Below are 14,260 nucleotides of genomic sequence, written 5' to 3' on the forward strand. Positions count from 1 at the left end.
ACCATTATGGAATTGGTCATCCCAACTCATCTGAAATGCTTGGAGATGGTGCTGTAGATTTTGCTGGCAACCTATTTAACTAACTAAACTGGATAACTTGCTGCAAAGGAAATTCACAATTTACTGAAACATATCCCAGAGAAGCAGACAGTTTTATTAGTAACAGTAATATCAGCCACAGTGAATAGTGCATATAACTGCTTTGGCTCATGTTAAAGGCTGACTTTGCTATTGGCATCTTTTCTCTAACGCTTTGATATAGTGTCAGATTTCAAACGGTTCCTTTGCTGAAGTCCAGACTAGATTCTTTAAATAGATTTCTTAGCAATTTGCAACCTGCTTAGCTTCTGTGTCCATTATAAAACAAATGTAAAAGTGATTCCTTCTCTGTAGGGATCCCTTGGGAGCTGTAGTTTCAAAAGGAGAGGGTTTTGCCTCCGTTGAGATTCCCCTATAAATTTGTGGCATAGAGACTCTGACAGTCTACAGTTCTCAGCATTATATTGGAAAAGCTATCATTGCTAAATTGGTGTAAAACTTTATCCCTCCTGTCTCCAGACCCAAGAAATTGAACAGGAAGGAGTTTATTCCTACTGTATATGAGGAATTGGCTTGGGTTCACAAATCCAACTAAGTCATCATGTGGCTTGCTTGGTTTATTTGTAATGTGAAGCAAGCCAATTGTAGTTTATTCAATAAAGCATGGTTAAAAAAATCACAGCTTAGACCCATATGTGAATTCAATCATACTTTGAGTGGGAGTGGTGGTATCTGAAAACCATGATACCAAATCCATTGCAAGTCTATGAGAATCAACCAGACCTTTGCACTTAGGTCTATAGACATGATCTTTCCAATGAAAGTGATTAAAATTCATATTAGGAAAATAACTTCTTTAATATTTAAAAAAATATTTAAACATTTAAACAAATATTTAACAAATGTGCAGGAATGGAGAAAAGGTCAGAAATTTCACTGGGCCCAAATCTGGGGCGAAATAGAATTGTTCCCCTGTGGAACTTGTTGTGATTAAAAGATCTGGATGTGCATCAAAGCAAAACAGCTAATTCAGCCAGATCACCCATACTCCTCCTTCAATGCTTCATCAAAGTCTTCATCAAAGTCTTGCCTTTATGATGCACTTTGCCCTGTCATGTCAAAGTTACTCCCCTCTGCAAGGCAAGGCACCTCATTGAGGTGGACTGTGGCTGAAGTGCAAAAGCCAGCCAGCTATGACTTTGTCAGGTCTTCTGTGGTAGTAATAAAGGATCTTGGGTTTGACTGAAGCAACAAATCTATGCAGGATTACTCTCCTCATTTGTCCCCTACATTTTCTCATTTTGGGAAATCCATATTAAAATTGGTTAGCCAGAATTGCTATAGAAGTAGCTTTTTTTTTTTTTTTTTAAAGATTCAGCTCCCAACACAATTGCCTCTAGAAGAGGACCAGACCTACTATTAGGCAGAGTAAGGGGACCAGCCTAAAATGGCAAATGCTAGGGACAATAGTAGTGGCAACATCCCAGCTATTCTTTTCGAGGTTCCCAGTCTCTCCTTTCTCTTAGAAGACAAAACTCTGTATTTTAGAAAGGCTGTTGTGTACCCCTTGCTCCTCCTAGGTCTGTTGGCATACTCTGTTGAGTTGATTTATAATGCTTAATTTGTGCTGGGGGCTTTTATAGTATATCTGGGGAAGGAGTAAGTATCCCCTACTTAATATAGCTGTCCTTCTCAGTTACAGTTTTTCTCCTGCATGGTCAATACTTCCCCTCTCTCTTTCCTTCTCGCCTCCAACTGCCCCTCTCTCTGGCTCCAATTTGTGTATGTGTTTTTCTCATTTTAGAGTCTGGTTGTGTGTGAGAGACATATAAGTTGTGTGTAAATTCAGTTTTCATCAGCCTTCAAAGTAATGACAAAATAGACTTGGATCCCACAATCATACATTAATAAATATGAGCAGAATCACTTCATTCAGCTACATGTACTGTTGTAAGACTCCTAAAATCTTAGTGTTGGAAGGGGCCTTGGAGGCCATCAAGTCTAATCTCCTAGTCAACTTTAAGCATTCCGGTCAAATGGCCGTTTGAAAACATCCAGTGGGGGGGGAGACCACCACTTCTCTGAGTAATTGAGTCTTCTGTTAAAGTGCACTTACTGTTCAGTTTTGCTCCCCCCTCCCCCCAAATGTTCAGCTGGAATCTACCTTCCTATATCTTAAATCATGATTTTATATCCTGCTGTAATGGTTGCCTATTCTAAAACACCATCAGACTCATAAGTAGGAATTCAAAGATATCTGATTTACTAAAGAATAGTATGCAGGATCACAGAGAAAGATGAGAATGATGAAAGCCCGTCAAATTCAAACTAAAAACCCTCGGTGCAAATGAAATCCCCCCCCCCCGCCCCCCATAGAATCTTCTCAAGTCCACAATCCCAGGTGCTCCTAATGGTTTCTGATGGTCTGTGGGAAAAGTCCTTGAGCAGAGAAAATAACCCAAACACATTCCATTGTACTGATTTCACATACAGAGCTTGGTACAAGGTCTCACAGCAGCTCCCTCCCAAACAGAAACATGTGTCAGCGCCATGGCATGTGAAACGTTACAATGTATAAACTACATTGAATCAGTGAACATGACACCTGCATTTTGGAACAATTGAGAAACAGATCTTCGTTATCTTGTTTGTGACAGATATTTTGTTGTGACAGGTATTTAAAGAATGTTGCCATATCTTTCTTCAGTCTTCCCTTCACCAGGCTCAACATTCTTAGATACTTCAATTTCTCATCACAGAACTTGGTGTCTAGCTTTCCCTCCTAGATTCTCTTGATCATTGTTCTTCTCTGAACCAGTTCCAGTTTCTCTTAATCCTTTTTAAAGCAAGATACTCAAGGATCTCACTAGTGGACAATACATAGAAAACCTACTTTGTATGCAGACAGTCTTAGATTTGATCCATAGCATCTTCAGGTAGGAGCAGTAAAGCTTCTTCATGGAAACACTGGAAACCCATTGTTAGTCAGTGTAGAACCAGGGTCTGCAAACTGATGCAGAAGTTTTGAATTACTCCCCAAATCTCATTCTATTGGCCATGTTGGATGAGACAGAATGTAACAAATTAAACTGATAAGGCAGAAACCAATCATTTCCAAGATAGAGACAACTATTATCTCAACAAAAATCAGGTACTCACCAAGGTCATAAAGAGAATAATTAAAGATCCATTGATTCAAAATGGTAGAAGGAAACATTTAAACTTAGAATATAGACCTATATGAATGGTTTTACCTCTGCGTACTGCAGTCTGCAAGTATTCTGTGTATATATGATTTCATTCCTGTCTGAAATAGAGGCAAATCTAGCTGACTTATGACTGAGAACCTTCTGCCAAGTCAAATTAAATAATGGCTACACACCCACAAGCAACCCTGCTAACCATCAATCAAAGAGTCTTCCTTCAGTAGCAGAACCAAGTGGCAACCCAGATGGATTGGTGAGCCCAGGTAGTGGACCAGCTAACCCAGCAGGTGGGACAAAATCCACCACAACAAGTGGTCTCTATACTAGTCCTGGCCCAAGACCCTATAGCTGTTGCTGTAGCAACTGCAGCTCTCCAATGCTATGTGCCTGCCTCCTTTCCTGACAAATAGAATGGGAATCCAAGCAAATATACTGCTTTCCTCATTCAATGTGAACTATACATCTCCCTGAGACCTGATGTTTTTCTCATCAACTGAACTCAAGCCTAATGACTGATGAAGCTGTAAGACGGGCAAACCCCAATTTAAAATAACCCAGACTGGGACAACAACCTCTGGAGGAGAAATGAGGAAACCATTCTGACTTATGTACTTGTGTCTTATGTCAGGAAGCATGTACATAATTATGTGCATGAGGACTTCACCAGGCAAGTGTCATTGTGATACTTCTGTCTGTTCTGTGGCTTCATTCTTGTCTGAAGTTATTTATTATTTATTACTGAATTTATACCCTGCCTTTCTGTTTATTCCAGTACTCAGTGCAGCTTACAGCAATAAGAAAATACAAAATATAAAACAAAGCAAAATTGATCCAAATAAAGTTAAAATAAGTTGCTTAAATAATTAACACCCAAAAGCTTGGCAAAAGAAATACATTTTTATCATCTTCCTAAATACTGAGAGAGTTGGAATCAAATGCACCTCTTTAGGGAACGTATTATCTAGCCTGGGAGCCATACCAGAGAACCACTGGTACCTGATAGTTATGCTTCTGACAGCTGGGGCAACTTCAAAAGGACCTCTCCTGCTCATCTAAGCCACCAGACAGGCTCACAGAAGGAAAGGTGGTCCTGCCCTAGGCTGTTTAGATACTAAGCTAAAACTCTAAAAAGTCAACACCAGCACTTTGCGCCCAGCAGGCAATTAGTAGCCATGCAGAACTTTCAGTACAAACACCATATGATCCCAGTACCTTGAAGTGGACAGCAGCCAAATTGCCACATTTTGCACCAATTGCAGTTCATGAACAATTTTCAAGGGTAGCCCCAGGCAAAATGTATTGCGGTATGAGACAGGCTGTAACCAAATAATGGATAATTGTCACAAAATTTAACCAGTTCAAAAAAGGTCATACTTGTTGCACTACAGTAGTTGGGGGAGCATGCTTTCCACTATAGCAACAACCTGCAAATCCAGTGACAGCTGATGTCAGGGAGCACTCCCAAATTAAGAACCTGCTTTTTCTGGAGGGGTAGATCCTCAGCCAGAACAAGCCTTATCTCAATCATAGAGTCCAGCCTTTCTTTACCAACAGTACCTCCATCTTTTCTGCATTTAATTTCATCTTGTTCTTGCTCATCCAGCTCATTACTGAGATTAGGCAATTTAAGGTTCTTGATAGCTTCTTTAGAGGTAGGATGCAGTAGAGCTGGATGTCATCAGCACACTGGTGGCATTTTTACTTCAAAGCTTCAAATGATTTCCTCCAATAATTTAATATAGTATAAGAGACAAAATAGAACCTTGTCGATTAAGCTGGAAGTGGTTTGTCATTCCAGTCTAGCCAACAGCTCAGGAATTTCCTGATGGTGTCTCATCTACAGTCTAACCAGACCTGGGTCTGCTTAGCTTCTGAGCCCAGACAAAGTCAGCTAGATATTGCCACCTGCTGGGACCCTGAGTTGAACATTTTGCCAAGTTAACCTAGCATGGGAGTTTGGGAGAAGACATTGTGAAGACATTGGCTGAATTTCCACCATAACCTTATAACTCTAATCCAGAAGAATAAAGTACAGTTGCCATATTCACATAATATGTAATAGTCAGACAAATCTTATGACAGCTGATTTACATCATATGCTAAGATAATGGCTGAACCACAAGCTACAAATCTCACGTTTATTTGATCTGTGGAGTGATGCAAACCTAGCTAATTCTGTGCTGGAACAACCAAAGGTTTTAATTGGATGAGTCCTTTGATCTCAGGTGGTGCAAGGCAGCCTGCCATGTTTCTTGTTCTTCCCCGGCTCGTTTCCGATATACTTTTTGATCCTCCCAGCTCTTTTGTCTGTTCCATTCTGCTGCCTCTTCCCTGTCTGCTGTCTGTCCATCTGCCTCCTGAGACTTGATCTCAACATCCCTCATTAATTGCTTTTGCATTTTCATTTGCTTCCATACTTCAACCTGACGCTATGGGCAAAACTCAAAGATGCCTGTGGACATGGCAGGCACAAATGCATGTAGGTGCCCATGTCTCATTGGTGGAATCCTTTTAACATAAAAGGATCCTCTGACATTTACCCTTTCATCATACTTAGGCCAGTCTTTCCCAACTTGACACCTTACTGATTCACTGAGCTACAGCTTGCATCACCTCAGTCACAGTGCTGGCTGGCTGAGTGGGTGATGGGAATTGTAGCCTAATTATTTAGCAGCATCAGGTTGGGAATGCTGGCTTAGGCTAAAGGAGACAAGGAAAGCCAGGAAAGTCTGAAATATAATGAGGGATACTAGTTATTTCTTATACATTTTCTTGGCATCCTGGCACAAGCTATATATACCACATGATCAGGGGAATAATGTACACATTGTTGTTTTCGTACATGCTTAACAAGAATGTTTAAACACCTAGTGGCTACCTAAGTACAACATGCTAGACTTGGTTTTCACCACAGTTTGTCTTTTGTGACATAGCATAGTGTGCCAATTCTGCTTAGCTGATGGTTCTTGCATTGTGCAAACCTGAAAGCCACCATAGAAATGTTCCTCCTCTGATCCTCTCTCTGTTGGTCTTTATACAATGCTTTGGAGACCACAGCAGGCTGATTGTAAGTGGTGCTCATTCTGCATGAGCTCTGATGTCAACAGCTAAACCTCCACAAAGACTGTAACCAGGCCTGTTGTACAAACTGGCTGCGCATAACGTCAGGGTAGTTCCCATGGGAATAACCTTCATTGTAAATCTGGATATCTTGCAGTGGTATTCTGTAGCAATTTTCCACCGATTTGTGGCTGCTGACAACAGTCTGACTTGCCATCTTCCCTCCTGCTCCTTTGGAAGGATGGCTACCTACTTCCCTATTTGTTTGCTAGCTTGCAATGCAGAAACTTCTATCTTCTCTTCAAAGCATAATTCTTAATCAGCTTTAAGTCCTACATCCCCTCCCATCCCACTGAAATGAAACAAAAGACTTAAGTTCCTGGACCAGCTGCAGCTTTGGCCAATTAATCAGAACTGAAATAGGAGCATCCTGAGCAGTACAAACCTAAAAAATCTCATGAAGGAGGAGGTGGTGGCCAGTGAGCACTGAGATTTTCAAAAAAGGCAGAAAAGCAATAGAAGAAAATCAAAGCCATGTTGTGGGGTCTGGGAAAGGAAAAAAAACTCTATTTTTTTAAAGTAAAAATAAAAGTAAAATGGTATGGAAAAGGGCATTGCCACGACAACCAGGCAATGCTGCTTGGATTTAAAAACTTGTCAATTCACTTTTAAATACTATTTAGCTGCAGTTCTAGCAAGCGCATAAGCAAGAGGAACATAAGCTTTGACTTCAACTACCTTCAATAAGACAAAATTGGCTCGTACATCTTGAACTCATCTTTATTACTGACTGCTCTAGGGAGACTTCATGTGTGCAAAAGCAAAACCCCAAAAGAAAGAGACCAACTCAATTTTAAAACGTTGCTTTAAAAATCCCCGCTTATTCCTATTTTAATAAATGACCCCTCTTTCAAAAGAATTCCAGATATTAAGAATGCCTAGAATATTAAGTTTCCCAGGTCATTTGAAGCCTTTGATATGGATATCCAGTTACCTGGATAGAAGCACCATAGCTTAATTTAGAATCTCTTCTTTAAGGATTCCTTTAGATTTCCTGTTCCTGTTTAAGCACATACAGATTCTCTGGGGGGGATTCACAAAGGTTGGTTCAAAAAAGTCAAGATGGAAGCAATGACCATGCATTCAAACCTCTTATTACTTTTGTATTCTTTCACAAATCTCTCAATCTTGCACCATAAACCACCAAAAAATTAATGCTTTCATATTTATATTCATTCCTTCACCATGTGCATGTATGAATAGATTTAACATGTAAGCCATGTATTCAAACTATTTCTAAGCAGATACTCATCAAAGAGTACCATTTTCAGTCATTGCTGGGGTTCTAGAAAGACCCATTAAAAACACTTTTTCTGTACTGTCTTGTTTTGTTTCTACCCTTTCACCGATTTAATTTTTCCCTTGCATTCAGTCAGGATATTGTGAGGTTTTTCCAAAAACTCATCTCTGCTTCTTCCATTATCGTCATTCACTGCAATATAATATGTGAATATTACCAGCCAGTGGATTCCTTCTTTCATAGGCACTTACAGCAATCTAGGTAACACAAATTTAAACTTTCTAACACACAGTTTGCCCTTTCATTCAGAATTAAACCTATACTTCCTGCATGTATCTATCCATCCATCCATCCATCCATCCAAATCCTGCATGTATCTATCAGCTCTATTCCACATGCTCAGACCATTTTTATTCAGATTTATTTCATCCTTTATTTATTTATTATTCACATTTCTATTACCTTCTTTTATTTCATCCTTTCCATTTCTCTCAGTTTTACAGACGAACTATATATGTACTTTTCTTTCATTTCATTTGCTAATTCATACTGTTTACCACTTACTCTTCTTACAACTCAAGTCACAATCTTCCATATGACCCAGTATGCTGTAGCAGTTAAGATGTTGGACTAGAAGTAGAGAGACCCAGGTTCAAGTCCTCCCTCAGCTAAGGAAGTTCTCTGGGTGTCTTTGGACCAGTCCCTCTCTCTCAGCCCAACCTATCTAACAGAGTTGTTGCTGTGGGGAAAAACAGGAGCAACTGTACAAAAGATGGGATATATATCTTTAAAAAAGAAATATGCCATGATTGTCACTAGATTGGCCCATAGATACTGATCTCTGTTGCCCATCATGTCTTTGATCAGCTGAGGCTTTGACATAACACTTCTTAGAAAGATAGAAAAGGTGTAGGTTAGGTTACTGGCCTTAGTTGTTCCTTATGCCACATTACAGGATTCCCTGCAGATAATAAAGACGCTGACAGTCAGTTTTGGCACTGTTGGGCAAATATGCTCAACTAACCCCCAGTTTTATGCCAAACATACTATTTTATGTTAGCTAGGATCTCTAATCTAGAAATTACCTTGCAAGCCAAAATATTGTTCCCTGCATCCCACCAACTAGGATATATACGCAGCATGCTGATACACACACAGAGGATACTTTAATAAAATTTGATTAATTTTGATTTTAATCACAGCAATTAAACTCCAACTAAAACAGCACTGTGAAGCACAAATCTATTACAAGGGAAATAAAAGAGCAGAAAGCAGCCAACAACTGCATTATGCTACTAAAAGCATAGGGTTGCTGTTGAAAATGGCATTGGTTGCTGGTTCCCACCCACCCCCCGCCCCCCGCCCCCCGCCCCCATCTGACTACAGTAGTGCTCTATTAATGGCAGCTATTGATATTGGGTAGGATTCAGGAAGGAAAGACTGAGTTATATCTATCTAACTATCTTTCCTCAAGCTGGTGCCCTGGACATGTCCTTAGACTACAGATCCCATAATTCCTATTCAGCATGGCCAGTGATCTGTGTGCTGTAGTGCCCATAGCTCTGGTAGTCATTAAGCTGGGGAAAGCTAGCCTAGGGATTATAAAAGTAGAACAGGTACTCAACTTTTTCTGTTGCCCTGCCCTCATTTACAGCCCCGCAAGTACCTGAAGACACTGATTTGGGAAGAGTTCAATATTATTCCTTTGGGACTTCATAGTTTATGCCATTAAATGGTTGATTAGTTTAACGGGACAGTAGCCAGCTCTTTTTTGTTTGTTTGTTTTGTTAAATTAAATATTGGTGCCATCCGGAAGCAATGACCACAGTTCATTAGGTTAACCACTAGAACTGAAACCCACTGGTTAATCAGGCCAAATGAAGGGCTGCCAATAAAATTTAAATTTTTAGTTCCCATGGTTTTAAAAAACCTACTACAATCAGAGATTTATCTTCCTAACACTGGGAAACTATGGATGCCCTAAGTTAGCCACCAGGGTTGTGCAGTGCTTAGGATTTGATTTGGAATATGTGGGAGAATTATGGGGCTGCTTTAACGAGTCACAGAGATATGTTGTGTTCATATTCCCTCAAGTTCCAAAGCACTTGTTCCAAATGCAACCCAAAACTTTGCACAACCCTTGCAGCCACTTTATTTATTTATTTATTTACTTACTTACTTACTATCCTGCCTTTATTATTTTTATAAATAACTCAAGGCGGCGAACATACCTAATACTCCTTCCTCCTCCTCTTTTCCCCACAACAACAACCCTGTGAGGTGGGTTGGGCTGAGGGAGAGTGACTGGCCTAAGTTTACTCAGATGGCTTTCATACCTAAGGCGGGACTAGAACTCACAGACGTCTGGTTTCTAGGCCAGCACCTTAACCACTAGTGCCATGCAAGATAACAAGCAAGATATTATTACCAATTATGTACAAGAATGATCCTAGAAGTTGGTTTGTCTGTTTTGCAATACTATTTCTTGTATTTTTATTTATAATTGTTTATATTGCTTGTGAGCTGCGTTGGGAACATTGTTGCCATGAAAAGTGGAATAATAATAATAATAATAATAATGTCATTATGAAGGCCTTGTTTGGGTACCACTGCTTGGGAGAGGTATTCTTAATTATGGGCCTTGCTTTTGGAAAGTCTTCCCCAGAAACCTGTCTGGTATCATACTGATATCTACCAAGCTTAAACATTCCTCATCTCCCAGGCATTTTTATTGTTGGCGTTGTTTGTTTTAATGTTATGAGCCCACATTATTCTGTGTGTGGTGTTTATGTTTTTATTACAACTTTTCTTTATTATTTGTGAATATATTTTATTATTTTACTGTGTGTAATATCTTTGTCATCTCTAGAAAACTGGCTATTGATCATATTTAATCATGATGATGGTGATGATGATGATGATTGTGGAAGCTTTAAGGGAGCCCCTAATACTTTGAGAGCACAGTTGTAACCACATTTGGGTGAATGCATTAATGGGGCTAATGTGGCATTCCTATTAATAGACCATTTATGGAAGGACAACAGCACCAAGTAGGAGACGTTTAACCCTGAAGATGATGCTATGGGAATAATCTTTTCAACTGTATTTGCATATTCTTGGCTTCAGGTGCCCGACTGATATAGTGGCAGTAAAGCTCTTCTTTTGGGATTGCCACTAAAATGGAGTGTTTTCACCCCTCCTACTTTTATTCTCTCTTTCTCTGTCTTGTGTCATGTAACGATCCAGAACATATGATCCAATGTCATCTTGCTCCAAATTCCCTTCCTTTCCCGAGCTGCTGTTTGCAGTGATAACATTTTGGAATGTAGCTGGTATGATTAGATGTTACTGAGAGAAAAGAAGCGCAAAACACAGGGCTCCTGTTTTGGGCATTGCTCACATATCCAGGTCAAGCTCTCTGTTAGGCATAAATTCACTCATCTTTGGAGGCAGATAAATTAGATGAAAAATTCCTCTGAATTTCTTCAGGAGAAGGAGAAGTTCTCCAGTTGTTTCTCAAGGACAGGACTCCCTGTTTACATGACAAAACTGTTTAAAGCCAAGGAAGCTGCAGATCAACAAGGAAATCATATAATAAAAGACAGGGCATTCATACACACTCTTCATTGCCTAACTAAATACATGCAAAAACACTGCAATCCTCATGAGCATTGTATCAAAATACTCAGATCCTTTGTAAGGCAAATTATGTTTCAGCAAATTAAACAAGAACTGGAAGGAAACAAATGCAAGAGAATTTATCTGCCCAGCTCTAATTTAATCTGATACAAGGCTTTTCCCGGTGTTGTTTCAGTGTGCACCATCCATCCTTGAGTCAGCAAAAAATTACAGCAGCATGAAACATGCTGTCCCCATTGATGATCCTCTCCTGCCTTTATTGCCTTTGTTCCAGTCATTCCCAGTCCCTTTACTTTCCTCCAAGGTAATAAATAACAAAGCCTAACAGATTTCACCCATCTTGATGGGGTTGAAAGAACGAGGAAAATACTGTTTTAATATTGGCACGGATGACTTAATCTTCTCACCCTCAGGCTGGGGATGAAACAAAGGCAACATCATCAAAACAAGTGAAGACAACTTTATGGGGACATGGCCATGATTACACAAAGACAAGTAAAACCATTTTGCAAACCAGTGACTTGCAAAGCTCCTGCAGCAGTAGATAAAATAGGCTATCCTTATGGTATTTTTTTCTCTCTCCAAAGAACTTCCTTTGCTGTCAAATAGGCAATTTTAGCATAATCAGAAGGGGGTGCGGTATTGGCCAAAAGACAAACAATCAGACTGGCTCCTCCTAGCTTCATTAGCCTGTATGTAGCTTGTCTCCTCATTAGAAATGGAGCTTTCCAACTCTGAGCTCATCCTTGAAATGAACCTTGTGAACTAAAAACTGCTTGTGTCTCTTAAATGTCTCAGGTGTGCAAGAGAACCTTCAGGTTTTCATAAATCAATACTCTGTTTGAAAACATGGGGCCACCCAGGCTGAACAACCGTTCACTCTGGATCACTGAGCGTTTGGCTGTCATGCTGTCTAATACACAGCTCAGGTAAAATCCTTGAGCCTGGCAAAAACTGGAGGTAGGCTCAAGATGAAATGGTATGACTAGAACTGGACTTCAGATGAGTAGCAGGCACCAGAACTTCACACCTTTTCAGAGGATGAATTGAAGGAAACGGTGAAGGATATCAAGATACAAGTGCAGTTATGCCCTTGCTTTGGTGCATGAGAAACTGGGCTAACTCAGGCTGCAATGTGCCTTCTCCAAATCCAGATTTAAATTTTCCCATGGGAACTTTGTTGATGCTATTTGTATACCATTTTTCATTTATATACATCTCAAAGCAGCTTATAATGACAAGAATGTAGGATTTGTTGCAGTGAAGGAGAGGACTTAAAACATTTTTTAAAACTTATTTTAACATGGCCTTTAGAGATTTTATGCATCTGGTTTCCCATGTTTAAAATATTCTGAAACATGGCTAGCCACCATGCTGAAAAACCAAACACCAATCTCCAGCACTACCTCTATTTCCAGCACTACCTCTATTTCCAAAGTACAAATGGTGGCAAGTTGCAGCTCAGGGGTTTGTTTGCAAGCATGGTTTTTTTTTTTTTTTATCGTATGGCATAGCAGTTCGGTGTTCATGCTGCTTTTTTTTCTTGCTGGGAAATCCTTGTGAGGTCCAGCAGCCAGACGTGTAGACTATTTAGCCGTGACAAGTCACGTTGCCCAGGGTGCACCACAAGGAGGCTAGTCTACATTGCACCAAGTTGGGCTGAGAGAGAGGGACTGGCCCAAGGTCACCCAGCTGGCTTTCATGCCTTTCACTCAGTCGGCTGACAACCCAGAAAAAGAACTATAGCTGGAAGTGTCTTGTTGCAAGGAAGCATTTAGCATTCTGGGAAATCAGTGCTTTGTATGGGAATGGCAGCCATTTTGTAAAAGCACCCATAGCTCTAAAAAGGGCTTGGGGCATCTATGCTAAACTGTGCTTAAAGCTTAAAGCTAACAGATTACGGTTAGAGTGCAAGGAAGAAATGAAGAGGTAGAATTGGGCTGATCTGGTTCAATCTTTCAGTTCTAAAGAGGTAGTCAATATGATTCCATGGCAAAGGTTGGGAGTTTCTTGCAGCCCCTTAAAGGTCTTGTGTCTTTAAATGCCATGGACTGATTCCCACTGCATAAGACATTTGAAGTGAGCCCTGTTGGCAAATATTAGAGGTGAAAATCATAAACAGCGTTGCCCAAAGGCTACAAAATGCCTGTGACATTTCTACAAAAAGCTCTAATACTGAAATAGAAGATAAGTACACGTCTGTTCTTGACTGCAGTAATTAGTGATAAGACAGGCCTTCTAGCTTTGACATTATTTTAACATATTTTGATCTTTTATTCCTTTGTGCAGCTTTAATATGTAAGGGGGAAAGGTGGAAGAGGTTTTGAAAAGGTGTTCCATATTCTCTCCATTGAGTTAGGTCTCTGTAATAACATGGGGATAGTGTATAAAAAGAAAGGTACCCACATTTTTAAATGTGTTCAGCTTGTTTTAATTCTATTATTATTATTATTATTATTATTATTGATATTTTCAGTTGTCAGATGGTGCCTTAAGAATCATATTTTCGGTTGGGTTGTTAGGATTCACATTTAGAACAATATGTATAATTTTAAACAATATTTTTTAAAGAAAACACATTTGTAATAGTTCTTTTTACAACTGGTGGGAAGGTTTCTTTTCAGGGTGTGTGTGTGTGTGTGTTTAATTGATTGTAAAACTAGAGGGCTAAGTTTAAATAACCTACTAATTGACAGAACATCTGCTTCATGTGAAGAAGGTTCTGATTTAACACCTGACCTCCCCAGGGAAGAAAGAAAAAGAAGAAACAGATGGAAATTGTATCTCTTGCTCCAAAGAAATTCCCTTCTAGCCCTATATGCAGAACGGGTGGAAGAGAGAGTTGCAAGAAATTTGAGCATTGATTGTTATAATTAGATCATGAATTTGGTACACAAAAGTTGTTGGAATTTTTTCATAACGGCTTCATAGTTTTACTGCAGTAAACCTACTAATCTGAACTTTTGTGTTATGGTTAATATATTCTATAATGTTTTGCCGTGATAGCCTAGAGAGG

General features: G+C 39.6%; 1 protein-coding gene across 1 annotated transcript in view; it reads left to right on the forward strand.

Annotated features, from left to right (window-relative positions):
• LOC134496139 (sodium channel protein type 5 subunit alpha-like) overlaps positions 1-14,260 on the forward strand; it is a 90,573-nt gene that overhangs the window by 16,320 nt on the left and 59,993 nt on the right. The window lies entirely within an intron of this gene.

Source organism: Candoia aspera, chromosome 4 (genome assembly GCF_035149785.1).
Source record: "Candoia aspera isolate rCanAsp1 chromosome 4, rCanAsp1.hap2, whole genome shotgun sequence".
NCBI lineage: Eukaryota > Metazoa > Chordata > Lepidosauria > Squamata > Boidae > Candoia > Candoia aspera.